This window comes from Elephas maximus, chromosome 1, assembly GCF_024166365.1.
Source record: "Elephas maximus indicus isolate mEleMax1 chromosome 1, mEleMax1 primary haplotype, whole genome shotgun sequence".
Classification (NCBI taxonomy): Eukaryota; Metazoa; Chordata; class Mammalia; order Proboscidea; family Elephantidae; genus Elephas; species Elephas maximus.
The window spans coordinates 237,302,608-237,330,493 of record NC_064819.1 but is presented as its reverse complement, the minus strand read 5'-3'; positions in this window follow the sequence as shown (position 1 = coordinate 237,330,493).

The window sequence follows — 27,886 nt, the reverse complement described above, 5'->3', positions numbered from 1 at the left end:
GAGCGGGCTGTCTCATTAGGGGCAGAGTAATTGGGAGTATGTAGCAAGGTGTATATAAGTTTTTGTGTGAGAGACTGACTTGATTTGTAAACTTTCACTTAAAGCACAATAAAAATTAATAAAAAAATAATTTAAAAAAACCCTATGGAGCACAGCTCTACTCTGACGCACAGGGGGGCGCCATGAGTTGGATGGCAACCGGTTTTCATGAAGTCAGAGGCTGGACTGGACTCTGGAGAATTAACTCGTAGGGGCTTGTCAAACACATTTTAGGAGCTCAGACATACATGTTTAATTGAAATTAAAATAAGCTCATAGTTTCAAGAAGTTGAACTTTTGGAAAATGAGTTGTCTTGAATTGTCCTGTACTTGAAATTCTAGAGCCTCTGACTCTGAGTAGAATAAAACCAGTATGAAAACAGTCCTTTATCTATTTTTGAATTATTTTGTCACCTTCTAAGCTGCGAAGAAATATGAAACACATTGTAAAGTACTAAATTGATTATATTTTCTAAAAAAAAAGTTTTTATTTTCCACAGGGCAAAGTCATAAATTCTATTTTGTACAATTCATCTTATTCTTTATTCTTCCTAAATTCAGTGTCACTACATTCACTTGCACGTACTGAGGGTAAATTTGACAAGCGTTGTAGAAAAAACAAAACAATTTTGTGCTTAAATCATAAGGGATCAGAATGTACTCAGCAATTACATCTAAAACATTATTATTTTTTTTTCTGTATGTTTGTGATTAGTTTAGTATTTTATACCAAATAGACTCAGTCTGCTGATGCCAAGATAGGCTTTAAAGTGAAACTCTCTCAAAAAATATTTACATGGTTTTTCTTAATTTGCATTTGCTTATAAAAGTATTAGTTTCATTTGGATGATATTACTGAAATTTTTCTCATATAAAATTCAGTCTAGCAACTCCAATTTAAATATGTAGAGAGTATGACTTCACTTCAGAATTTTATTCTATTTATAACTAGCAAATAATTTGAACAACTGTTTCAAGACTTTATTTCATGTAAGTTAAATTTAAGTCAGTGCAGCAAACATTCTGTGAACATCCACTCTATATGTGGATGAGTACCGAATGACACAGATACAATTACGAGGAGAAGACTTAGAAATTTCCTGTATTGTAGGGGCATCCAGAGTAAAAAGTAATCAGGCAGTTATAGTAAATAAAATAAATGCTAATATGAGGGGGGCAAACTACCATGAGATAAAATAAGAGTAGTGTTTCACTTTAAATTCGGGGTTGGATTAAGAAAATCATTCTTGGGAGGTAATGTTCCAGGTAAAATCTATAGAACATGTGCTGTGAAGGTTTTATCAAGAGAGACTGGGAGAAAAAGGAGAGAAGAGTATACAAGGAAGATAAAACACTGTATGCTAACTCTCAAATGTAAAAAGGATCTACGGTCTGAAAGCAATTTAGTAAAGCTGGACAGAGGAGGATGATGATGAGAGATGATGAAACATGACCTTTTAGACCTCAGCAGGTGCAAGACCTTGTAAGCCACATCAAAGAATTTGGGGTGGAGAGAAAGACTTTGGGGTATTTTTAAGGAAGAGGATTGAACAATTTGTGCTTTCGTTTAGAAACATCACTCTTAGGAAACGCACTTGGAGAAGACGCAATAACCCCAACAAATGTGCAGGAATCCCAATCAACGCAGTTAGGAGTCTCAATCAATCAAAGCAGTTAGGGGGATGTCAGGGACCCAGTAAACAGAAATACAAAAAGCACAAATTTTTGGATAGAGTAGAATCTGTGTAGCTTCTTCTTTTCTTTTTTTAAATCTTTAATTTAAAGGCTTTTATATATGTGGACCTTTATTACTTGATAGCAAAGAATAGGAATTCCAGAACAGTTAATTGTGCTCATAAGGAACCTGTACATAGATCAAGAGGCAATCGTTCCAACAGAAAAAGGGGATACTGAGTGGTTTAAGCCAGGAAAGGGGTGTGTTAGGGTTGTATCCTTTCACCATACTTATTCAGTCTGTATGCTGAGCAAATAATCAGAGAAGCTGGACTATGTGAAGAAAAATGCAGCATCGGGATTGGAGAAAGACATTAATAACCTATGATATGCAGATGCCACAAACTTGCTTGCTGAAAGTGTAGAGGATTTGAAGCACTTACTGACGAAGATCAAAGACCACAGTCTTTTGTAAGGATTACACCTCAACATAAAGAAAACAAAAATCCTCACAACTGGACCGATAAACAACGTCATGATAAATGGAGAAAGGATTGATGTTGTTAAGGATTTCATTTTACTTGGATCCACAATCAACACACATGGAAGCTGCACTCAAGAAATCAAAAGACCCATGGCATTGGGCAAATATGCTGCAAAAGACTTCTTTAAAGCGTTAAAAAGCAAAGATGTCACCTTGAAGACTAAGGCATGCCTCACTAAAGACATGATATTTTCAGTAGCCTCATATGGATGCGAAAGCTGGACAAAGAATAAGGAAGATCGAAAGCAATTGACAGCTCATTGTGGTATTGGCGAAGAATATTGACTATACCATGGACTGCCAAAACAAACAAACAAAAAAGAACAAATCTGTCTTGGATGAAGCACAACCAGAATGCTTAGAAGCTAGGATAGAGAAACTACATCTCACATACTTTGGACGTGTTATCAGGAGGGATCAGTCCCTGAAGAGGGACATCATTCTTGGTAAAGCAGAGCCACAGTAAAAAAGAGGAAGACCCTCAACAAGATGGATTGACACAGTGCCTGCAACTACTGGCTTAAGCATAGCCAACAGTTGTGAGGATGGCACAAGACTGGGTAGTGTTTTGTTCTGTTGTACATAGGGTTGCTATGAGTCGAAATCGACTTGACAGTACCTAACAACGACATTACTTGATGGAAATTTGTGAGGGACTCTTGAAAACTTCTGAGACCTGTCCTGACTTTGAGAATTCTCTATCTCCCTCTGGAAGCATCCCTACCATGCTACCATGGAAATTATGAGCCATTGGGCTTTGGATTGGGAATGAATTCTACGTTTGACTCTACCATTTTGATTTTTCAAGTGATCCTCTAAAATAATATTGCTTTTATTAAAATAGTAATGCATCCATTTATATGTCCATAGAATTAGGCTGGGCTTGAGTTGAAATAAGGACATTGAGGAAAGATTCCTATAAATGGTTTATCTATATAACTTCAGGGTCTAGTTAATATGGAGACCCTAATGCAGTGAAAGTCTGGACGGGACACTATATTCCCTTTTCTTTCCCTGATCTGTCCCACAGAAGTAAGAGTGATGGAAAAGGGTGAATATGAAGGCATTGAAAATAACTGCTTCTGTTCCTCCCAGTCATGCTTATTGAGTTCCGGTGCCTCTAAAGAGGTGTGCAGTTTACCCTGGTTGATAGCCCGGTTTCAGTCACATCCTTTGAAATTTATCATGTATTGGATTAATCAAGGCCAAATGATATGAATAGTACAACCAAGCTTATTTCCCTTCTAGTGAGTTCCTGTTTCCTTTGACAGTTCCTTAAAAACCTATGCCCTATAGTTGTTGCTAAACTAGAAGAATAGAAACAGGCCTGACTTGTGAAAGAAGTTCTATCCTTAACAGTTTGGGTCAGGGAGAGTTAGCACTGAAAGGGTAACATACGTGAGAGAATGAGGAAAGCAGACTTGGTTTGGTTTTATTCTACCTCATTTATTTACTGTATAATTTACGTTGATAGGTTTGCAAGAAGATATGAGAATACAAGGATGAATAGAACTCTACTCAAAGTGTATATAGTGCAGGATTTAAAATAATGTGGAAAGAACCAGTCTTATTTGTCAATAAACTTGGAGTTAAATTACATCATTTAGGCTGTTTTATGTTACACTTGTGTAAGGCAGAAAGGATCAGTTTCTATTGACCAGAGATGTTCCAGATTGTTTGCAAATGAACACTCATCCAGTCTCAGAGACTTGGTTATCTGCGCGAGGATGCAATTGTAAAAGCTTTGCACAAACCGCCCTGTAAGCAACACATTTTAATAAGGCAGTTGTCCTGATCATCTGAGTCTCTACAAAAGTGCTAGCTAAGCCAGGTTTCTTTCTATGAGTTGTTCTTTAATGAAATGGATACAAATGGTTTGAGTCCTAAATTAAGAATAAGCTTAACTTGAGTAGTAGTCCTAATAGCAGAGCGAGGATCCCAGAAAGATGAAGAGCTCTAGAATGGCAAACGGCCGCTATATGTTACCAATGCACCTCTGCAGTGACTGTGAGCCAGCTTACAAATAGCACTCAGGGCACCATTTAGCTAGTTTCTTGCACCTTTTATTCATTGTTTAGAGGTATTGAAGTTCATCAAGGCAAATCTACAGCTGGCAGTTATCCCAAGAAGGCAGTAGTGTTGTGTATGTGGGTCCTGATGAAATGAATCAGCTAGCCTTAGTCTCCTTGCAGAACCTATGGGAACACCTCACAAACCTCATTAAGCATAACAGGTGAACTGTCATGTTTTGTGGGCTTCATTACCCTTTCATCATTTGCCTATATTCTTGCAGGGGGGCATAGGTTCTTAGACAACTGTCAAGGGAAGCAGGGCTTCCTAGGAAGGGGGAGAGATTTGATTGTGTCTATCACATCATTTGGCCTTGATTAACTCAATACATACCCCAAGGCAATGGGAAGTATCTTAAGGCAAATGACAAGATTCTACCCTGAAGAGGCTAACAGTGCCGTGGCTCTTGTGCAGTTTTTGTCTAAGATAACATGATGAATTTCCACCAGGTTTTCTTTTACATTACCTTTACCAACCAGTTCATCCTTGTTTTCCATTGCTTACTTCTCCTGCTGAGTTGATGATATCACCAAGGACAGCTCATAAATATATAACGTAGTGCTAGGGCATAGAAAGCTGGAAAGATCATTGATGAGAGATCCCCATCCTGCCTCGGGGGGAGGGCTGGAGATCATGGGGGATCCTGAGGGACCCTCAGCCGTTCAGACCTGCAGGAACAGACCACTGTCTCTGTGGGTAAGACACAAAACCCTGGCCCCAGACCCTTCTTTCATAAGGAGCAAACATCTTAACAACCTGGGACTAGAAGATGTGGGTGGTGGTGGGGGGAGGGCAATAGATTTTGTCAAACCAGGCCATTTTTGTTGGACAAAAGATATAAGAAAAAAAACTCAACTTCTGCAGAGTGGCAAAGAATACTACTGAGCTCATGATCTTACACCAATACAATTAGAAGTATTCTACTGATGGCAAGAGGAAGGAAAAACTCTTGGATAAAATACATACAGATGTAAGACAGTGCTTGAATGCCATAAAGAGGAAGGCAAGAATGCTGAGAAAGACTCAATCCCAAAGCCCAGGTGCAATGTTTCTGTTTAAGACTGATGCTATATGCACACCTATGTTCATTGACGCATTGTTCGCAATAGCAAAAAGATGGAAACAGCCTAAGTGCCCATCAACAACTGAAGGAATGAACAAACTGTGGTACATACACACAATGGAATACTATGCAACTATAAAAAATAATGACAAATCCATGAAATATTTCAAAACACGCATGAATTTTGAGGACATTATGCTGAGCGAAGTAAGCCAATCACAAAAGGACAAATATTGTATGAGACCACTATTATAAAAAAAAACAAGAGAAGATTTACACACAGGAAAAAAAAATTCTTTGATGGTTACCAGAGAAGGGAGGAGGAGGGAGGGTAAACTATTAAATAGAAGACGTATGGTAATGTTGGTGAAAGGGAAGGCAATACACTATATATGAAGGAAGTCAGCACAATTACTTCAATTACTATTACAGACACTTCTGCCACAACAGTATTAACAAGCAATAATTTATGAAGAGATACACAGATAGATAGGAATATTAAAGAGGTGTGGGAGGATGTAAGAGTGCACCCACCTGCAGATATAGGTTAGGTTCTGGATCTTTCTACATATATATTTGTAGATGTATCTATACTAATATAGACAATACAATGTATAGTCATGGAAACTTATGCTGCCTAGAGGTAAGTAGATCATAAACTTACTAATCATTAATAAATCCTTGATAATTTCAATTTCTTCACCATTTACCACGATACTATTTATGGGTCCAGTTGTCGGAAACCCTGCTGGCGTAATGGTTAGGAGCTACAGCTGCTAACCTAAAAGTTGGCAGTTTGAATCCACCAAGGGCTCCTTGGAAACCCTATAGGGCAGTTCTACTCTGTCCTATAGGGTTGTTACGAGTCAGAATTGACTCAACAGCAACAGACTTGTTTGTTTCATGCCTTTACTGTGAACTACAGTAGTTCCTGAGTGGCACATTGACACCAGTCCTACACTCCTCTGAACCATTTACTGACAAATGTTTTGCATACCTTCTTTTTTTTGCCAAATTCTGTGCTAAGGCTTTGTATATCATGGCCAACAGAAGAAGTCTCTGCTCTAAGAGATAACAGATAATAAACTAGGCAAAAGGATTTATGAAGATAAGAACAGTAACAAAGTGGGCTACACATATTGGTAGAGAATAAAAGGAGTCATATAGACATTTGAAGCTACACCCAATTTAGGAAGTAAAAACAAGTAAATATAAGGATTTTCTGTGAGGCTATGCGCTCTCCTTTCTGCAAACAGAAGAGAGAAACACATCTACCAAGGGCATTCTAACTGCTGAGTTCAATTAGGAATAAACTCTTAAGTTTCTGTGAGGCTATTTAATATATACACAGACTTACAAATACTATTCTTCTAAATACTTACACCAAATCACTAAGTTTGTGGAGTTAATGCACTATCTTTGCATGCATCATTTTTAAACTCTCCCCTGGAAGTGCACCATAATCTCTGTGCCACAAATTACATTATTTTCTCTGGTTTTTATCTGAAAAAGGCCATCCAAGTTAATCACCTATTCACCAGTCTGGCCTCTAACTGTGATCTCCATGAGGGAAAGCTGGAACGTTTATCAGTCGGTCACTGAGTCTTCCACTGGCTCTCCTCCATTTGTAGCTTCTCAGTAGATTGCCATACTTCAGAACGTTCAAGTCAAATTCTGCAGATTTTGAAAACTTGTCACAAAGAAGAATCCAAAGGGCGTTAATGGCATCTCATTGCAACATATAAAGACGTCTCACACAGATACTCCACAGAGGATGCTGTAAACCTGGGCATGGCCATTTTTTTTTATAGGTGTTGTTATTGTTATTATGTGCTGTTGAGTCAGCTCCGACTCATAGCGACCCTATAGGACAGAGTAGAACTGCCCCATAGGGTTTCCAAGGAATGGCTGACGGATTGGAACTGCTGGTCTTTTGGTTAGCAGCTGAGCTCTTAACCACTGTGCCACCAGGTCTCTGTTTGTATAGGTAGGATGGATTTTTTTAAGCCACTACTTGTAATAGAAATAATGTTATAGATTGAGTTGTGTCCACCCAAAATATGTGTTGGAATCCTAAACCCTGTATCCCTGGATGTGATCCTACCTGGTAATAGGGTTTCTTTGTTATGTTAATGAGGCTGTATTGGTGTAGGGTGTGCCCCAAACCTAATCACTTCTGAGCCATAAAAAGCAGATTAGACCCAAATGCAAGACCATACTGTGAAGACACATGCCATGTGAGGATCACCAAGGAACCAAGGACCTCCCAGGGCTACAGACAAGGAAGGAATCAGCTTGGCTGAGACCATGATTTGTACATTTAGCCTCGAGAACTACGAGAAAATTAATTTTTATTCTTTAAAGCCACCCACTTGTAGTATTTCTGTTAGAGCAGCACTAGGTAGCCAACAACAACAAAAAATCAAATCTGTTGCTATTGAGTCAGTTCTGACTCATAGCAACCCTGTCCGTTTGTTGTACTGTGGGGGCTTGTGTGTTGCTGTGATGCTGGAAGCTATGCCACCAGTATTCAGATACCAGCAGGGTCACCCATGGAGGACAGGTTTCAGCTGAGCTTCCAGACTAAGACAACTAGGAAGAAGGACCCGGCAGTCTACTTCTGAAAAGCATTAGCCAGTGAAAACCTTATGAATAGCAGCGGAACATTGTCTGATATAGAGCTGGATGACAAGCCCCCAGGTTGGAAGGCACTCAAAAGATGACTGGGAAAGAGCTGCCTCCTCAAAGTACAGTCGACCTTAATGACATAGATGGACTATAGCTTTCGGGACCCTCATTTGCTGATGTGGCATGACTCAAAATGAGAAGAAAAAGCTGCACACATCCATTAAAAATCAGAATCTGGAATGTATGAAATATAAATCTAGGAAAATCGGAAATCATCAAAAATGAAATGGAATGCATAAACATCGATATCCTAGGCATTAGTGAGCTGAAATGGACTGGTACTGGCCATTTTGAATCAGACAATCATATAGTCTACTATTCTGGGAATGACAACTTGAAGAGGAATGGTCAAAAAGAATGTTTATTGAGTGCTTACTTTTTACAAGGCGAATGTCCTTAGGTGGGGCAAAAGATTTTCATTCAGCTGCTAACCTACATGTTGGCAGTTCAAACCCACCCAGTGATATCATGGATGAAAAGTTCTGGAGACCTGCTTCCATTCAGATTACAACCAAGAAAATGCTAGTTCTGGAGACCTGCTTCCATTCAAATCACAACCAAGAAAATTCTATGGAGCAGTTCTACACTGTTACTGGAGTTGCTATGAGTTGGAATCGACTTGATGACAACTAACAAGAATAACAACACTGTTTTACATATATCACCTTTGTACTCTTATTTAATGTTTACCATAATCCTTTGAGAGAGCTATTATTAGTATCCTCATTTGTGAATGAAGAAACAGAGGAATGTCAGTGTTAAATAACTTGTCTGGGGTCACAGAAGTCGTAAATGCCAAAACCAGTGACTTTGCAGTCTTTTTTGATTTTACAAGAAACTAGACATGCCACCTGCAAGGCCCTGTCCTAAGGAAACTATGACTTACAACTACAACTACAACTACAACTTTTCACCTAGTGACTGCTTCAGTGCCAGAAAGTCTAGTTGCGGTGATTTTTCAGTCATATTAGTGCACAAAATTATATAGTGCAAGGGGAATTTGTGACCACTGCATTCATTGTTTTCAATTTGGGGTGGGAAAATTTCTAGCTTTTGAAAGACTAGAAATTCTGACAATATTGAGACCAAAGCTGTAATTTAAGATCACAATGCCCTGCTATGGTCATAATGACCTAACACCCACTTGTGTCCCATTTGGATGAAGTACTGAGGGTGTCATAGCACGAGCAACAACGAGGATGCAGAAGAAACGTTGTGGGGCCCTAGCTGCTGGGAAATGGTAGTTGGCTTCTCAAACCACACTGAAGAGCATACAGTCTCAGAAATACATGTGATATGCCGTGTCTTAGCCTCTCTGTGCTGCTGTAATAATGTACCACAAGTGGGTGGCTTTAAATAACAGGAATTTATTGTCTCACAGCTCCAGAGGCCAGAAGTCCAAGTCAGAGCTTGGTTCTATGGGGGAGTCCCTCCTTACCAATAGCCCCTAGTGTTCTTTGGCAATCCTTGGCTTATAGACGTTCCTCATATGGTCTCTTCCCTTGTGTGTGTATCTCTCAATGTATGTTTTCCTTTATACAAGACACCACTCAGAAGGGATTAGGTTTAGGACCCACGCTTCTTGGTAAAGAGCCCTGGTGGGACAGTGGTTAAGAACTACACCTGCTAATCAAAAGGCTGACAGTTCAAATCCACCAGCTGCTCTTTGGAAACCCTATGGGGGCAGTTCTACTCTGTCCTATAAGGTTGCTATGAGTTGGAATCAACTTGACGGTAACAAGTTTGGTTTTTTTGGTTCTTCTTGGTATGGCTTCATTAACATATCAAAAAGCCTGCTTCCAAACAGGTCGCATTCACAGGTACTGGGGTTAGGATTTCAACATCTCTTTTGGAGGTGCATAATCAATCTATAACATGCAGCTTCAAGGAAGTTCTACCTGCAAGGTTTCCTCCTCCAAATTCCTTTACGGAGAATTTTAGGAACCACCACTGATGAGCAATATGGAAAATGTAGAATAATAATGTTTCTGGTTTTAATTCTCCATCTTTTTTTCACTTTCCTTCTTTATGTACATGTACCTGTGCACACACACACATGCATACACAATGCACTTGCACACACACACGCACACGTGCACACACATACATGCACATGCATGCACACACCTGCACACCACACAATACACATGTGCACGCATGCACATGTGCACACGCATACATGCACAAACATGGACATGTGCACACACATACGTGCACACATGCGCACGTGCGCAAGTATACATGCATGTGTGCATACACATACATGCACACACAAACGTAGATACACACATGCACATGTGCACACACAATGCACATGTGCAACACACACATGCACACACACACACGTGCATGTACATGCACATACATGCACACACATGGATGTGTGCGCACACACATATGCACACAAGCAGATGAAATATCCCTCACGGAGGATATTGTGCTGTGGTAATATAGCAGAATGGGGCATATTTTTCCAGCAAAACTCAGTCTGTTCCAGTACTCAGCATAAATCTTGACTTTCAACCTGACAACTTCCGTATGTGAACAATTCACTTTAAAGCTTACGCTGGTAGTATTTTATGGTCACTTTTTATTTAATATTAGTGCCGTTCTATGAAAGCTGAATTGGACTCACTCATACTTTCATTTGGAGCCCTGGTGGCATAGTGGTTAAGTGCTTGGATACTAACCAAAGGTCGGTGGTTTGAATCCACCAGCTGTTCCTTGGAAACCCTGTGGGGCAGTTCTACTCTGCCCTTTAGGATTGCTATGAGTCGGAATCGACTGGACGGCAATGGGTTTGGTTTGGTTTTTGGTTTTGCTTTTCTTTAATACACACATGATCCCCATTACTAGAAACTTGTATAGAATAGACAGTCCCTACTTGTCTCCACAGACATTTTTGCAGAGTTGTTAAAACCCAATTATATTTCACTGTGCTGGTTACTCAGGCCTCCTTTGTGCTGCATATGAAGGTGAGCTCACAGGCTGTCAGGCAGCATTAGAAGAACTACCAGGCTTATTTCTGTGTAGATTCTTCCTCAAGTTCCTATTATTGGATACATTGGCTGGTGGAGTTTCAGTTGTGCATATTGGGGTTCGTGCCCCTATGACAGGTCACTGACACGTGCTGGTAATACACTGACACAGCCTTACATTTTGTGGTTAGATTTGTTTTATCCTTAACGAAGCCTTGTGCCTGGAAGACAGACTGGCATAGCAATGACGGATGAGTCACTGCGATGCCCTGCAATCCAGAAATGTCAGCACAGCAGCTCAGTCTTCGCTGCTTTTACATCTGAGTGCCAGGTGGATTTTAAGTTTCTTTAAAATACTTTCACTAATGAAGGTTCCATTCCAGCCTCCTCTTTTCCCCACAATCTGCAGTCTCTTCTCTCTTCCTTCCCCTCTATTAAAGAGGGGAAAGAAAGTAATCCTTTCGAACAGCATTTGGTTTTGCTTTTCCCAGTAAATCATGAAAAATGAAATTTTGCACAAATTGGAGGCATTTTCAGCCCAGTGAAGCTTTGGAAGGAATCATTAATGCTTGTTCTTTAGGTAAACTACAGGACTTAACATAGAAGGAATTAAAGTATATTTAGTTTTGAGTGCTTAGGTGGTTTAGAGGTGTGCTTATCTACACAGGTGTTCTTTTAAAGAATGGCTTTAAAGAACGGTTTCTATGGCAACCACATCATATTTAAGACCAAAAAGAATTAATTTCAACTTGAATCAGATAGTTTCAACTTGTATTTAGGTAATTCAGATAAATTGCAGCAGATATAATCTAACGCTCTAATATTACTCAGCTTTTCATTTTCTTGATTCAAGTACGTTTACCTACCGACTGAATGGAGTTGTTGGGTATATAATTCTCGGTTGACATTTCTTTTTTTCTTTCAGCAACTACGCCCAATGCCAGTCCTGTCATGAAGAAAGTATTCCCAACCACTTGCCCGCTGTTGATATTATGGAATTTCATATATTTATACATTATGAAACTTTGTAATCAGTGGTTATTATGAAATATTGTAAAAACCAAAAAACCAAACCCAGTGCCGTTGAGTCGATTCCGACTCATAGCGACCCTACAGGACAGAGTAGAACTGCCCCATAGTTTCCAAAGAGCGCTTGGCGGATTTAAACTGCCGACCTTTTGGTTAGCAGCTGTAGCACTTAACCACTATGCCACCAGGGTTTCCCAAATATTGTAAAGTACATAAAATATAAATTATTACTTTGTAGTGGTACAAAATATTAACTCAGATTTATTTTGCATATTCCATAATACTAGTGAAGTTTACTATCTTTTCATTTATTTATCTACTATTTCATTTCCTTTATGGTTACTCTCCCTCTTTATTGGGTTGTTATTTCAAAAAATAATTTGTAGTCTTTCTTAACGTGTGCCAGTGTTCTTCCTTTGTTGTATACGTAGAAACCATTCCTGCTGATGTTTTCCTTGTTCTTTGACTTTGCTTTTAAGTATGTGTAAAATTACTTAATTTTGATGAAGAATATTTATTAGCCCTTTCTTTGCTAAACTTTATTTTGATATTTTTAAGAACTTTCCTCCCCTTCAAGTGTCATGAATTCTTTGTCTTATGCTTCATTTATAGGTTTGTTTTTATGATTTTTCTAAATTTATATATATAATTTCTATACTTTCATTTATTTTCCATTCTTCTATTCATTTAAGTCAAATCCTACACTTCAAAGGCATAATAACTTTAAATGTAAAATGTGTTCTCGATGTCTTGAAGGCTACTCCTTTCTTTTTTTCTCCAAAATAGTGTTGGCTCCTCTTGTGCAAAATAGTGTTGGCTCTTCTTGTGAATCACTCCTGACACCCGCCTTTCCTTCTCCACTGAAAGCCCTGTCAAGTCAGCTTCAGAGGTAGAATCTACTTCACTCCTTCTTCATTGCCAACAGCCTAATCAAAGTCATCGTGAGGTCTCAAGAGACTGTAGAACCACTTCAACTGATCTGCCCCTTTTGACGCTCATTCATACCTCTCCAGACCCAATCCATTCTCTGTGCAACACTCAGGTCATTTTTCAGCATTTAAATTGACTTGCAGCAGTCCTTTGCTTAAAATATTCTGATATCTGCATATGGCACTGTCTTAGTTTCTTAGTGCTGCTATAACAGAAATACCACAAGTGGGTGGCTTCAACCAACAGAAGTTTATTTTCTCACTTAGGAGGCTGGAAATCTGAATTCAGGGCACTGGTCTAGGGGAAGTCTCCTTCTCTGTTGGCTCTGGGGGAAGATTTTTGTCTCTTTCAGCTTCTGGTCCTCCGTTCCTCAGTGACTTTCATGTGGCATCTATCTTCCCTGTTTGTCCTTGCATTGTGCCTGGCTCCACCAGGACAGAGGCGTGTAAAAATTCCTCTTTCAAAGGCCCCAGAAGAAATCAACAAGGCCAACACCTTGATTTACTCTTCTACCCTCCAAAACTGTGAGGAAATAACATTTCCGTTCTTTAAAGCCATCCATTTGGTGGCTCTCCATCTCCTCCTAGCTGGCTTCTTTCCATCCTTTAGGTCTCAGTTTAAGTTTCACTGCTTCAGAGACATAGTCTCTGGCTAAAACCCCCGACCCAGGGAAAGTTAGATTTCTGGATGTATTTTTACTAGTACCCATTTCCTCCCTCACTGCACTCTATAACACCAGTGAAGACTGGTATTCTCACCACAATACACGGAGTCTGGAGCACAGTATATATATGCTGTGAATTACTTTTTTTTTTAATTAAAGATGTGATCAGATCCGTTTTTCTCCACATTGTGTCAGGAAATAACTTCTCTAGGTCAGGGTCGGAAACACCGGTTGCGTAGTGGTCAAGAGCTATGGCTGCTAAGCAAAAGGTTGGCAGTTAGAATCCACCAGGTGCTCCTTGGAAACTCTATGGGCCAATTCTACTCTGTCCTATAGGGTTGCTATAGGGTCAAGAAGGATATACTTTAGGGAGAAAACCTCTGCCCAAGAAATATCTGTATGATACCCTTAACCTCTTGATATAATTAATTATGAATGTCGCTTATCTAATAGAGGCAAAAGTTAACTTCGAAAGAAATATTTTCCATTATTCTCACAGCCTTGCCACTCCTCCAGTCCTGGCTGCTCCATATTAGGGGACTCAGTGAGGTGCTATTATAGTTTATTATACTTGTTTCAACATTGCATCACATCTTACAGGAAGAACAATTCAAGGTGGTGCTTGGTGTCATTATTCAATGTTAATTACCAAAAAAACAAAACAAAACAAAACAAATACAATGCTCAAGCTTATGGAATGTGGGCTCTGTCTTCCAAGTTTCCAATGCTGAATTGATTTTCTATCTTAAATTTTTTATTGCTTTGTCCTTTTCGGTTGATTTCTGGGAAGCGGGAGTTACAGTGGTGATCAGTGAAGGGTTGGTGGGTTGGATGAGTTTGTTCATGTTATTGTTTATTCCCCAACATTTTTTTGAAGCTCCTGAACTATATTGGACTGTATTTCTCCTTGATGGTGTTCATGGTTCTTGAAGACATTTTTAACATATTCAAATTTTAGTCTTGATAATAAGGTAGAAACAAAAATGGTAGTATACTTTGGTATCTAAAACATAGTATAACTATATGATAATATAATTGTTTTCTATTGTGTCTGCTAAATTTCATTATAAATAATTTTAAAAGCTGTGTTAACAACAGCAGCGTCATTGCATGAATACATAGCCTCTCGCGGGATCTGCCTGATTTATAGTTTCTAACACCCCTAAGTTTGATAGGTCTTGTTACTTTATATTTATACACATATCTATGCCACTTCTGAAATGTTTATAGTTTGCAAATTTATTTTAGTTGAAACAAGAATCCAGATAACTATCCTCCAGCTATGGCCCATTAAGTGGTTCTTCTGTCACAGTCTTTTCTATTTCATTTGGCTTAAATAATAAAAGCCCAAGTCTCTAAGTAAAGACTGTCAGCGTGTAAAATATTGGCTGTACAAGCAGCATTAGCACTTCAGAGTCATCAGTCACGTGAAAACTAATCTACTTACCCCTCTATATCCTAGTAGATACATTTGTTGTTGTCGTTAGTTGCTCTCAAGTCTGTTACAACTCCTAATGACCCTACATACAACAGAACGAAACACTGACTGGTCCTGTGCCATACTCACAGAAGTTGTTATACTTGAGCTCATTGTTGCAGCCACTGTGTCAATCCATCTCCTTGAGGGTTTTCCTCTTTTTCACTGACCATCTACTTTACCAAGCATGATGTCCTTCTCAGGGACTGGTACCTCCTGATAATAAGTCCAAAGTATGGAGACAAAGTTTCACCATCCTTGCTTCTGAGAAGCATTCTGGCTGTACTTCTTCCAGGACATATTTGTTTGTTCTTCTGGCAGTCTATGGTGTATTAAATATTCTTCCATTACATCATAATTCAAAGGCATCAGTTGTTCTTTGGTCTTATTCATTGTCCAGCTTTTGCATGCATATGAGGTGATTGAAAATGCCATGGCTTGGATCATCTCCACCTTAGGCCTCAAAGTGACATTTTTGCTTTTGAACACCTTAAAGAGGTCTTTTGCAGCAGATTTGCCCAATGCGATGCATTGTTTGATTTCTTCACTGTTGCTTCCATTGGCATTGATCGTGGATCCATGTAAAATAAAATCCTTGATGACCACAACCTTTTTTCTCTTTTTATTATGTTGTTAAGATTGGTGCAGTTGTGAGGATTTTTGTTTTCTTTATGTTGACACGTAATCCATACTGAAGGCTGTAATCTTTGATCTTCATTAGTAAGTGCTTCAAGTCTTCATTGCTTTCAGCAAGCAAGGTTGTATCATCTGCGTATCGCAGGTTGTTTATGAGTCTTCCTCCAATTCTGATGCCATATAGTCTAGCTTCTCAGATTATTTGCTCAACATACAGAATGAATAAGTATGGTAAAAGAATACAACCGTGATGCACACTTTTCCTGACTTTAAACCATGCAGTATCCGCTTGTGCTTTCATATGACTGCCTCTTGGTCTATGTACAGGTTCTGAATAATCACAATTAAGTGTCTGGAATTCCCATTCTTCTCAGTGTTATCTATAATTTCTTATTATCCACATAGTCGAATGCCTTTGCATAGTCAATAAAACATAGGTAAACAACATTCTAGTATTCTGCTTTCAGACAAGATCCATCTGATATCGGCAATTATATCCCCCGTTTCACATCCTCTTTTGAATGTGGCTTGAACTGGAAGTTCTCTGTCAGTATATTGCTGCAGCTTCTTTTAAATGATTTTCAGTAAAATTTACTTGTATGTGATATTAATATTGATACTGTCAATAATTTCCATATTCTGTTGGATGACCTTTCTTTGGAATGAGCACAAATATAGATGTCTTCCAGTCGTTTGGCCAGGAAGATGTTTTCCAATTTTCTTGACATAGACAAGTAGGTACCTCCAGAGTTGCATCCATTTGTTGAAACATCTTAAATGATATTCCACCAACACCTGGAGCCTAGTTTTTCCCCCATTCTTCTCAGTGCAGCTTGGACTTCTTCCTTCAGTACCATTGGTTTTTCATTGTATACTACCTCCTGAAATGGTTGAACATTGACCAATTCTTTTTGGTACAGTGACTTTGTGTAGTCCTTCCATCTTCTTTTGATGCTTCCTGCTTTCTTTCATATTTTCCCTGTTGAATCCTTCAATATTGCAACTCAAGGCTTGAATTTTTTCTTCAATTCTTTCAGCTTCAGAAATGCTGAGCTTGTTCTTCCCTTTGGTTTTCTAACTCCATGTCTTTGCACTTTTCATTATAGTACTTTGTCTACTCAAGCTGCCCTTTGAAATCTTCTGTTCAGCTCTTTGTCTTCATCATTTCTTCTGTTCCCTCTAGGTGCTCTATGTTCAAGAGCAAGTTTCAGAGTCTCTTCTGACATATGTTTTGGTCTTCTCTTTCTTTTCCCTCTTTTTAATGATATTTTACTTTCTTCGTGTGTGATGCCATTGTTGTCATTCCAAAATTTGTCTGGTTTTTGATAATTAGTGTTTAATGCATCAAATTATTCTTGAGATGATCTCTAAATTCAGGTTGGATTACCCATGTTGTAATTTGGCTTTTGTGGACTTGCTTTAATTTTCTTGATCTTCAACTTGAACTTGCATATGAGCAATTGATAGTTTGTCCCATAGTCGACCCCTGGCCTTTTTCTAACTGATGATATTGAGCTTATCCGACATCTTCATCTCTTTCCACGGATGTATACAATTTGATTTCTGTGTAGTCCATCTGGTGAGGTCCATTTATGTTGTTGAAAACAAGCATTTGCAATCAAGAAGTTGTTGATCTTGCAAAATTATAATCATGTGATCTCTGGTGCCATTTCTATAAATTTTTCAATAACCAATCCTTCTTTGTTTCCAAATTTTGCATTCCAATCACCAGTAAATATAAATGTGTCTTTATTGCGTGTTTGATTTATTTCAGACTGCAGAAGTTAATAAAAAATCTTTGCTTTCCTCATCTTTGGCATTAGTGATTGGAGTGAAAATTTGAATAATAATCATATTAACTGGTCTACATTGTTGGTGTATGGATATTATCCTATCTGTGACAGAGTTGTACTTCAGACTAGATCTTGAAATGCTCTTTTTCTTGATGAATGGGATGTCATTCCTCTTCAATTTGCTATTCCCAGAATACTGGACCATACGATTGTCTAATTCAAAATGACCAATATCAAACCATTTCAGCTCATTAATCCCTAGGATATTGATCTTTATGTAGTCCATTTCACCTTTAACGACTTTGTTTTTCTAGATTCATACTTAGTGTACATTCCGTGTTCTGATTATTAATGAATGTTTGCAGCTGTTTCTTCTCAATTTGAGTCAAGCCACATCAGCAAATGAAGGGCCCGAAAGCTTTACTCCAATCCAAGTCATTAAGGTGGATCCTACATTGTGGAGACAGCTCTTCCCCAGTCGTCTTTTGAGTGCCTTCTAACCTGAGGGGTTCACCTTCTGGCATTACAACAGACAATGTTCTACTACTATTCCTAAGGTTTTCACTGGCCGGTTTCTTCAGAAGTAGACCACTAGGCCCTTCTTTCTAGTCTGTCTTTGTCTGGAAGGTTAGCTAAAATCTGTCCACCGTGGGTGACGCTGCTTGTGTTCGAAATACCAGTGGCATAGCTTCCAGCATCACCGCAACAACAAAGCCACCACAGTATGAAAAGACATGTGGGAAGATACATTTGAGGATGCAGAAAAATTGACATACACTGTGGCTAGGAGTTCATGGGAAATAGACACAAACTAAGGACAGTGATCCCTGTGCAATTATACATGCATCATAAATGACATTACTTCCTACACACTCCAGGTGAATGTAGGATACTAGAAATTACTAAAAAGATGCCTACTATCTTACTTAAATAATCATCTGCTTGGTGCTTATAGGACAATTCTAAATGATCCAAACATATGCCATAAAATTCATTATTATGATATTATAATATTTTCTACTTCCATATTGTGACAACTCCTACATGTCTAATCATCAGTAGGTAAAGAAGTTCAGACAAGGATGAAGATTGTAACATCTGTTCTGGTCTGCTTAGGGAAATTTTTTTTCTTTTTTTGTTCTGTCCCTCAAAAATGAGGATGTTTGACTGCAAGCATGGATCTTAAATCATGGCACTTTTTTTTTCTTTACCAACATTGACTAGATAGGCCTTGCCTAGTATAACAGCTATAATTTCACAAACTCTGAACATCTTTGACTAGTTACTCTGATTTGTTTTTGACTTGTATCATAGTTGACATATACCTGGACGACTGAGCACATAACTCTTCACCAAAGAGCCACACAGTATTCTATATTCCAGAAATCGTATTGTGACTATGAAATGTTATTTAATTTTCTGATCCATTAAAAAGAAGTGAAGCTGTGGAAGAAAGTAGAACAACAATCTTGGGAGACACTGTTGAATAATTCACTATGTGGTTGATGTTGCAAAAATCCCCTTGACTTCTAAGATATATTAAAAGTGTGCATTCTTTTTACTGGGGTAGTCTGACTCCATCATTGAGTTATTTATGTAAATAAAATTGAAGTTAATCTACCTTAGTCTTATGTAAGAATGAAATTATGTTGTTTTAAAGTCAGTAGCTAAAGTGCACAGTGACTTAAAAGAATGTATGCTGAGTGAGTTTTTCAAATAGTGACAGGAGGTTGCTACACGACACTTTGTATTTGACATTAAATATCATTGCTATGTAGGCATATAGGAGCTTTGGTGGCACAATGGTTAAGCAATCAGCTGCTAACCAAATGGTGAGAAACTTGAACCCACCAGTTACTCCATGGAAGAAAAGACCTGGTGATTGATCTGTTCACGTAAAGCTCACAGCCTAGGAAATCCAATGGAGCAGTTCTACTCTGTCCTATAGGGTCACTCTGAGTTGGAATGGACTCAACAACACATAACAACAACCTGTAGGCATAGGTACAACATAAAGAAACACTAGCATATGTCCTGTCACAAAATTTCCTTCTCCTGTAGAGGCCAGAAGGATAAAAATGTGAAAGTCCTACTAGCTTTACTCTTAGTGAATGAAATAAAAACATAAACAACCTGAGTACCTGCGCTAAGTGAATTATCATAGGCTAGATTTTTAGATTTGGTTGAGAATGAAAGTCACAGACTTGGTTGGCTGATACAATTATATCAGCCATCAAAAGTCAAATGGTAAGAATTTGCTCTCTGCTCCTAACCCAAAACTGGAGTCACATGAAGATTATTTTGAGATGAATGATAAGTTAATTTTCATACCTCTTTAAAAAACTCCTTATTTCCTCCAAAAAAAGTCTATAAACCAAAAACCCCAAATGAAGCAAACTATTAGGTATAGAGGTGTATTTGTGTTTTTAAAAGTGTGTCAATAGACAGGACAAGTTTAACATTACATTTGGCATTTGTAAAGGTTCAATTAAGATTTCTGCAAAGCACTAAACATTTTAATTCATATTTGTGGTCCAATTTTTCTATTTCTCTTAATTTGCGGGTGCCAGAGATTATAATTCTACATGTGTATTTTTTATACTTCCAAATTCTTTGTGTCATTTGACTTTAAAGTTGCAGGGTGGGCTTATTTGTTTATTCTATGGTCATGCACCACGTGTATGTATCTATCTCAGAAGACAGTGATCATCAGCAGACTTTGTTCTTAAAGAGTACCTTTCACATAGATATGACTTAAGTACTATATCCTGCTTGAGCAAACTGTTTTCAGTCAAGTATCACCTGAGTATTACAGCCATATTGAGTCTACTCTGTCTTATCCTAGCCATAAAAAAAAAAAAAATTTTTTTTTTAAATGAATAATTTCCTCGTTCATGTTCCCATCTCATTTTGCTTGTTTGTATGTTTGTTTGTTGTTAGGTGCCATTTAGTCAGTTCCAACTCATACTGTCCCTATGTATAACAGAACAAAACACTGCCTGGTCCTGTGTAATCCTCACAATCCTTGCTAAGTTTGAGCTGGTTGTTGTAGCCCCTGTGTCAATCCATCTCATTAAGGGTCTTCCTCTTTTTTGCTCACCCTCTACCTTACAAAGCATGATGTTCTTCTCCAGGGACTTGTCCCTCCTGATAACATGCCAAAAGTAGGTGAGTTTTGCCATCCTTACTTCTAAGGAACATTCTGGCTGTACTTCTTCCAAGAAAGATTTTTTTCAGCTTCTTGCAGTCCGTGGTACATTCAATATACTTCACCAACACTACAATTCAAAGGCATCAGTTCTTCTTCGGTCTTCCTTATTTATTGTCCAACTTTTGCATGCATATGAGGCAACTGAAAATACTATGGCTTGGGTCAGGCACACCTTAGTCTTCAAAGTGACTTCATTGCTTTTGAAAGCTTTAAAGAGAACTTTTGCAGTAGATTTGCCTGATGCAATGTGTCGTTTGATTTCATGACTGCTGCTTCCATGGTGTTGATTGTGGATCCAAGTAAAATGAAATCCTTGGCAACTTCAATCTTTTTTCTCTTTATTATGATGTTGCTAATTGGTCCAGTTGTGAGGATTTTTGTTTTCTCTATATTGAGGTGCAATCCATATTGAAAGCTTTAGTTTTTGATCTTCGTTATTAAGTGCTTCAGGTCCTCTTCCCTTTCAGCAAGCAAGGTTGTGTCATCTGCACATGGCAAGTTGTTAATGAGACTCCTCCAATCTTAATGCAGAATTCTCCTGAGTCAAGTCAACTTTAAAATGATTGTTAATCTGTCATGTGGAAATAGATCACTGTGTGAACTGTAGCCTATAAAGGCGTTGTTGTTGTTGTTTGCTGCTGCCTAATTGGCCCCTATGGAACCCTGGTGATGCAGTGATTAAGAGCTCGGTTGCTAACCAAAAGGTTGGCAGTTCAGACCCACCAGCTGCTCCTTGGAAACCCTATGGGGCAGTTCTACAATGTCTGTAGGGTGGCTATGAGCCAGAATCAACTCGAGAGCAATGAGTTTGCTTTTGGATTTAATTGGCCCCTGACTCACGGTAACCCAGTCCACAACAGAGCAAAATACTGCCTGTTTCCACTCTATTTCCATGGCTGTTTGTGTATCAGATAATTGTGATCCACAGGGGCTTTCACTGGCTGAATTTTTTTTTTTTGGAAGCAGCTCGCTAGGCCTTTCTTCCTAGTCCTGGTGAAAGGCTCAGTTGAAACTTGTTCAGCATCATAACAACACACAAGCTTCCACTGACGGATGAGTGGTAACTTCACATGAGCTGCACTGAGAATTGAACCTGGATACCGAACCTGGGTTTCCCTCATGGAAGGTGAGAATTCTACCATTGAACCACCACTGCACTTTATAAAGTCATATTACCAGTTAAATCATTTCTTAGTTTTACTATTATCTACAGCATCAAATCCCAATTACTTAGCATGGTGGATATACTTTACTCTTCCTTTTACATCACATTTCCTAGGATTTCTATCCTTCGGCCACAGTTAATCTGCTATTTCCCGTATTTACATCTTGGGCTAAGCATTAGACCACTATCCGAAATGCTGGCAGTTCAAACCCACCCAGAAGTGCGTTGGAAGTAAGGCCTGAGGATCTGCTTCCAAAAGGTCAAAGCCTTGAAAACCATATAGAACAGTTCTACTGTGCATTCGTGGGGTCTCCATGACTCAGAGTTGACTTGACAGTGTCTTGCAAGACAAGTTCTTGCCTCTGTTGTGAAATCTTTCTCTCTAAATGTCTTACAGACAAACTTCTAATCACCTTTTAAGCTCTGCTCACTTGATGCTGGCTGGGAGAAGCCTTCTGGGTACTTCTAAGGGCAGTTGATCACTCCTTCTCCTGTGATTCTACAGTGTGCTTTTCATGGAATATTTATATGCAGAATTAAAATGAGTTAATTATGAGTCAGCACTCCCATGCTGGGAGCTCATTGCTTAGCACTCTGTTCTACACACAATATTCGCAGTGCCTGATTAAGGCATGTGAGGTCCCTAAGCCCTGTGGTGCCCCCTATTCAGCTTACTCACACATTCAAAAGGGATACGTGAGTTGTATATGTACAATACTCCTCATTTATTGACTCTCTGGATATCTGACATTTCACATTCACAACAACAGTAAAAAATCTATTATCTGACTAATTTGTGCATTAAGGACATACGTCTGGTCGTAAAGAACGCTGAGATGGAAGGCGAGAATAATGTTGGCTGTGATGGTTAAGTATGTGTTGAGTTGGCTAGGCCATAGTTCTCAGTGGTTTGGCAGTTATGTAATGATGTGATTTGGCAGTTGTGTATGATGTAGTTATCCTCCTTTTTGTGATCTGATATGACCGTCCTTCATTTTCACATAAAGCTGATTTTTGCATAAAAATCTGGTTTTTGGAACCTAGCCATATCAATCAGTGAAGAGTGGGTGTACATGTATGTATATATATGTGTGTGTGTTTGTGTGTTTGTGTGTGTGTGTTACCTACTTATGATGTAACTTCTTTTTAAATGCAACTATAAAACAAGTGATTGAACACAAAAGTGGTATATGCCATTTTAGCAAAATGATATTAACTGGATGCGGGGTAGTAAGATTTTTACTACATATCACATCTTTTCACCATGTGTCTGTCAGTTTGTAGTACTGTAGAGGCTTGAGTATTGCCATAATGCTGGAAGCTATGCCACTGGTATTTCAGATACCAGCAGGGTCACCAATGATTAGTAGGTTTCACCAGAGCTTCCAGACTAAAACAGACTAGGAAGAAAGACCTGGAAGTTTACATCTGAAACACTTGACCAGTGAAAACCTTATGAATAACAGCAGAATATTGTCTGATATAGTGCCAAAAGATGAGCCTCTTAGGTTGGGAGGCACTTATAATGCAGTGGGGGAACAGCTGCCTCCTCAGAGTACAATGGACTTTAATGACACTGATGGAGTAAAGTTTTGGAACCTTCATTTAATGATGAGATGAAACAGCTGCAAACATCCCTTAATAATTAGAACACAGAATGTACAAAGTATAAATCTAGTAAAACTGGGAGTTGTCAGAAATGAAATGGAATGCATAAAGATCAGTATCCTAGGCATTAGTGAGCTGAAATGGACTGGTATTGGCCACTTTGAATCAGACATCATATTTTCTACTATGCTGGCAATGACAAATTGAAGAAGATTGGAGTCGCATTCATTGTCAAAAAGATCATTTAAAGGTCTATCCTGAAGTATGATGCTGTCAGAGACAGGATAATATCAATATGTCAACAAGGAAGGCCAGTTAATACAATTATTATTCAAGTTTATTTACCAACCACTAGTACCAAGAATGAAGAAATTAAACATGTTTACCAACTTCTGCAGTTGAAATTGATCAGACATGCAATCAAGATGCATTGATAATTATTGGTGATTGGAATGCAAAAGTCTGAAACAAAGAAGAATCTGTAGGTGTAAAATACAGCCTTGTTAATAGAAATTATGCTGGAGATCTCATGGTACAATTTTGCAAGACCAGCAACTTCTTCGCTGCAAATACCGTTTTTCAACAATATAAATGGTGACTATACATGTGGACCTCACCAGATGTAATACACAGGAATCAAATCAACTACATCTGTGGAGACAGATGATGGAAAATCTCAGTGCCATCAGTTAGAACAAGGCCAGGGCCAGCTGTGTAAGAGAACATCAATTGCTAATTAAAAAAACAAAACACTGCCATTGAGTTGATTCCTTCTCATAGCGACCCTATAGGACCGAGTAGAACTGCTCCATAGAGTTTCCAAGGAGCACCTGGTGGATTCGAACTGCCAACCTTTCGGTTAGCAGCAGTAGCTCTTAACCACTACTCCACCAGAGTTTCCCAATTGCTCATATCCAAGTTCAAGTTGAAGAAAATTGAAACAAGCCCACGAGAACCAAAATATGACCTTGAGTATATGCTACATGAATTTGGACACCATCTCAAGGATATGTTTGATGCATTGAATGCTAATAACCAATGACCAGACAAATTGTGGGATGACATCATACTTGAAGAATGCAGAAAGTCATTTACAAGACTACAAAGAAAGAAAAAAACAAAACGTATGTTATGAGAGACTCTAAAAACTTGCTCTTAAATGTAGAGTAGCTAATGCGATCAGCAGAAATTATGAAGTAAAAGAACTGAACAGAAGATTTCAAAGGGCAGCTCAGTAGACAAAGTAAGGTATTATAATGAAACGTGCAAAGACCAGGAGTTAGAAAACCAAAAGGGAAGAAAACACTCAGCATTTCTCAAACCGAAAGAACTGAAGAAAAAATTCAGCCTTCAAGTTGCAATATTGAAGGTTGCTATAGGGAAAATATTGAATGATGCAGGAAGCATTGAAGGAAGACAGAAGGAATACATAGTCACTATACCAAAGACAAAAAGAAAAAAATGATCAACTTTCAGGAGATAGCATATGATTAAGAACCATTGGTATTGAAGGAAGAAGTCCAAGCTGCACTACAGGTGTTGGGGAAAAACAAGGCTCCAGGAATTGACAAAATACCAATTGCAATGTTTCAACAAATGGATGCAGCATTGGAGGTGTTCACTTGATTATGCCAGGAAACTTACAAGACAGATATGTGGCGAATGGACTTGAAGAGATCCATACTTGTGCCCATTTCAAAGAAAGGTGACCCAACAGAATGCAGAAATTATTGAACGATATGATTACTATCAAATGGGGAAAAGATTGAAGTTTTCAAGGATTTCATTTTACTTGGATAAACAATCAACACACACGGAAGCAGCAGTCAAGAAATCAAAAGACACACTGCACCAGGCAAATCTGCTGCAAAAGACCTCTTTAAGGTGTTGAAAAGCAAAGATGCCACCCTGAAGACTAAGGTGCACCTGACCCAAGCCGTGGCGTTTTCAATAGCCTCCTATGCATGTGAAAGCTGGACAGTGAATAAAGAAGACCAAAGAAGAATTGACGCCTTTGAATTGTGGGGTTAGCAAATAATAATGAATATACCATGGACTGCCAAAAGAACGAACAAATCTGTCTCGGAAGAAGTACAACCAGAATGCTCCTTAGAAGCAAGGATGGGAAGTCTATGTCTCACATAGTTTGGACATGTTGTCAGGAGGGATCATTCCCTGTAGAAGAACATCATACTTGGTAAAGTAGAGGGTCAGCGAAAAAGAGGAAGACCCTCAATGAGATGGATTGACATAGTGGCTATATCAATGTGTTTAACAACAATTGTGAGGATGGCACAGGGCCAGGCAGTGTTCAGTTCTGTTGTACATAGGGTCGCTATGAGTTGGAACCGACTGGATGGCACTTAACAACTAAGTAACAACATCTTTACTATTACATGCAAGTAAAATTTTGCTGTAGATAATTCAAAAGGGCTGCAGCAGTACATTGACAGGAATCTGACAGGAATTCAAGCTGGATTCAGAAGAGGATATGGAACTAGGGATATCGTTGCTGATGTTGGATGGATCTTGGCTGAAATCAGAGAATACCAGAAAGATGTTTACCTGTGTTTTATTAACTATGCAAAGGCAGTTTACTGTGTGGATCATAACAAATTACGGATAATATTGCGGAGAGTGGGAATTCCACTTAATTGTGCTCATGTGGAACTTATACATAGACCAAGAGGCAGTCATTTGAGAAGAACAAGGGGATATTTCATGGTTCAAAAGGAAAGGTGTGTGTCAGGGTTGTATCCTTTCACCATGCGTATTCAATCTGTATGCTGAGCAAATAATCTGAGAAGCTTGACTATATGAAGAAGAATGTGGCATCAGGATTGGTGGAAGACTAATTAATCTGCGATATGCAGATGAAACAACCTTGAATGTTGAAAGCAAAGAATACTTGGAGCACTTACTGATGAAGATCAAAGACTACAGCCTTTAGTATGAATAACATCTCAACATAAAGAAAACAAAAATCCTGGAAAAAGGACCAGTAAGAAACATCATGATATCTTCACATGGGTCAGGCACACCTTACTGCTCAAAATAATATCTTTTTTTTTTTTAACACTTTAAAGAGGTCTTTTGCATCAGATTTGCCCAATGCAATATTTTATTGATTTCTTGTTTGCTGCTTCCATGAGCTTTGATTGTGAATCCAAGTAAAATGAAATCCTTAATATTTTCTCTATTTATTATGATGTTGCTTTTTGGTCCAGTTATGGGGATTTTTGCTTTCTTTATGTTGAGGTGCAATCCATACTGAAGTCTTTTATCTTCGTCAGTAAGTGCTTCAAGTCTTCTTCACTTTCAGCAAGAAAGGTCGTGTCTTCTGCATATAGCAAGTTGTTAGTGGATGTTCCCAACCCTTTCTTCTCATTTTGAGTCATGCCACATCAGCAAATGAAAGTCACAAAAGCTTGACTCCAATCCACATCATTAAGGTCAACTCTAGTTTGAAGAGGCAGCTCTTCTCCAGTCATAGTTTGAGTGTCTTCCAACCTGGGGGGCTCATCTTCTACCACTACACCGAACAGTATTCTGCTACTGTCAATAAGGTTTTCATTAGCTGATTTTTTTGGAAGTAGACTGCCAGTGCTTTCTTCCTTGTCTGCCTTAGTCTGAAAGCTTGGCTGATCCTGCTGGTACTTGAAGCTAATGGCATAGCTTCCAGCATCACAGCAACACGCAAGCCACACAGCACAGCAAAGTGACAGACGAGAAACTGACTCAGTGGCACCTAATAACAACAACAATTCCTGAGAGAAGAAAAACTCGTTGAGGTGAGTCCAATATTTTATCTGTCTTTTAAAAATATTTGCCAATTTATAAGCTGTAGAAGTGGAGAAGAAAAGCAAGACCCTAATAAAGCCCCACTCCAGACGATAAGAAAAGCACATAGAAATGGTACAGTAGACTGAATTGTTTTTTCATTGATTATTAGCCTAATTTAAGCATTTAAACATAGAGAACAAAAATATCTGCTAATTCTGATAAATTAAATAATTTATCAACATTTTCATGGTGCTGAAGAGATAAAAATTGGAGTTCTGGGACTGCCAATGAAGAAGGACTTTTGACAAGACTGCAGGCTCTGTTTTCAGCCCTAAAGGATTAGATTCTAGGAGGAAGGGTGAACCAGAAATTAACCAGAACTCACAAAAATTATCCCACTCTTCATGTAGAATCAGATCCATTTCTGACTACACTAAGGTGATTTTCTCCTGCATTTACTGCTGGTAATAAGCTAACTAAGTACCTTATGAAACAAGATGTCATCATCCAAACACTCTATTTTTTTTTTTTTTT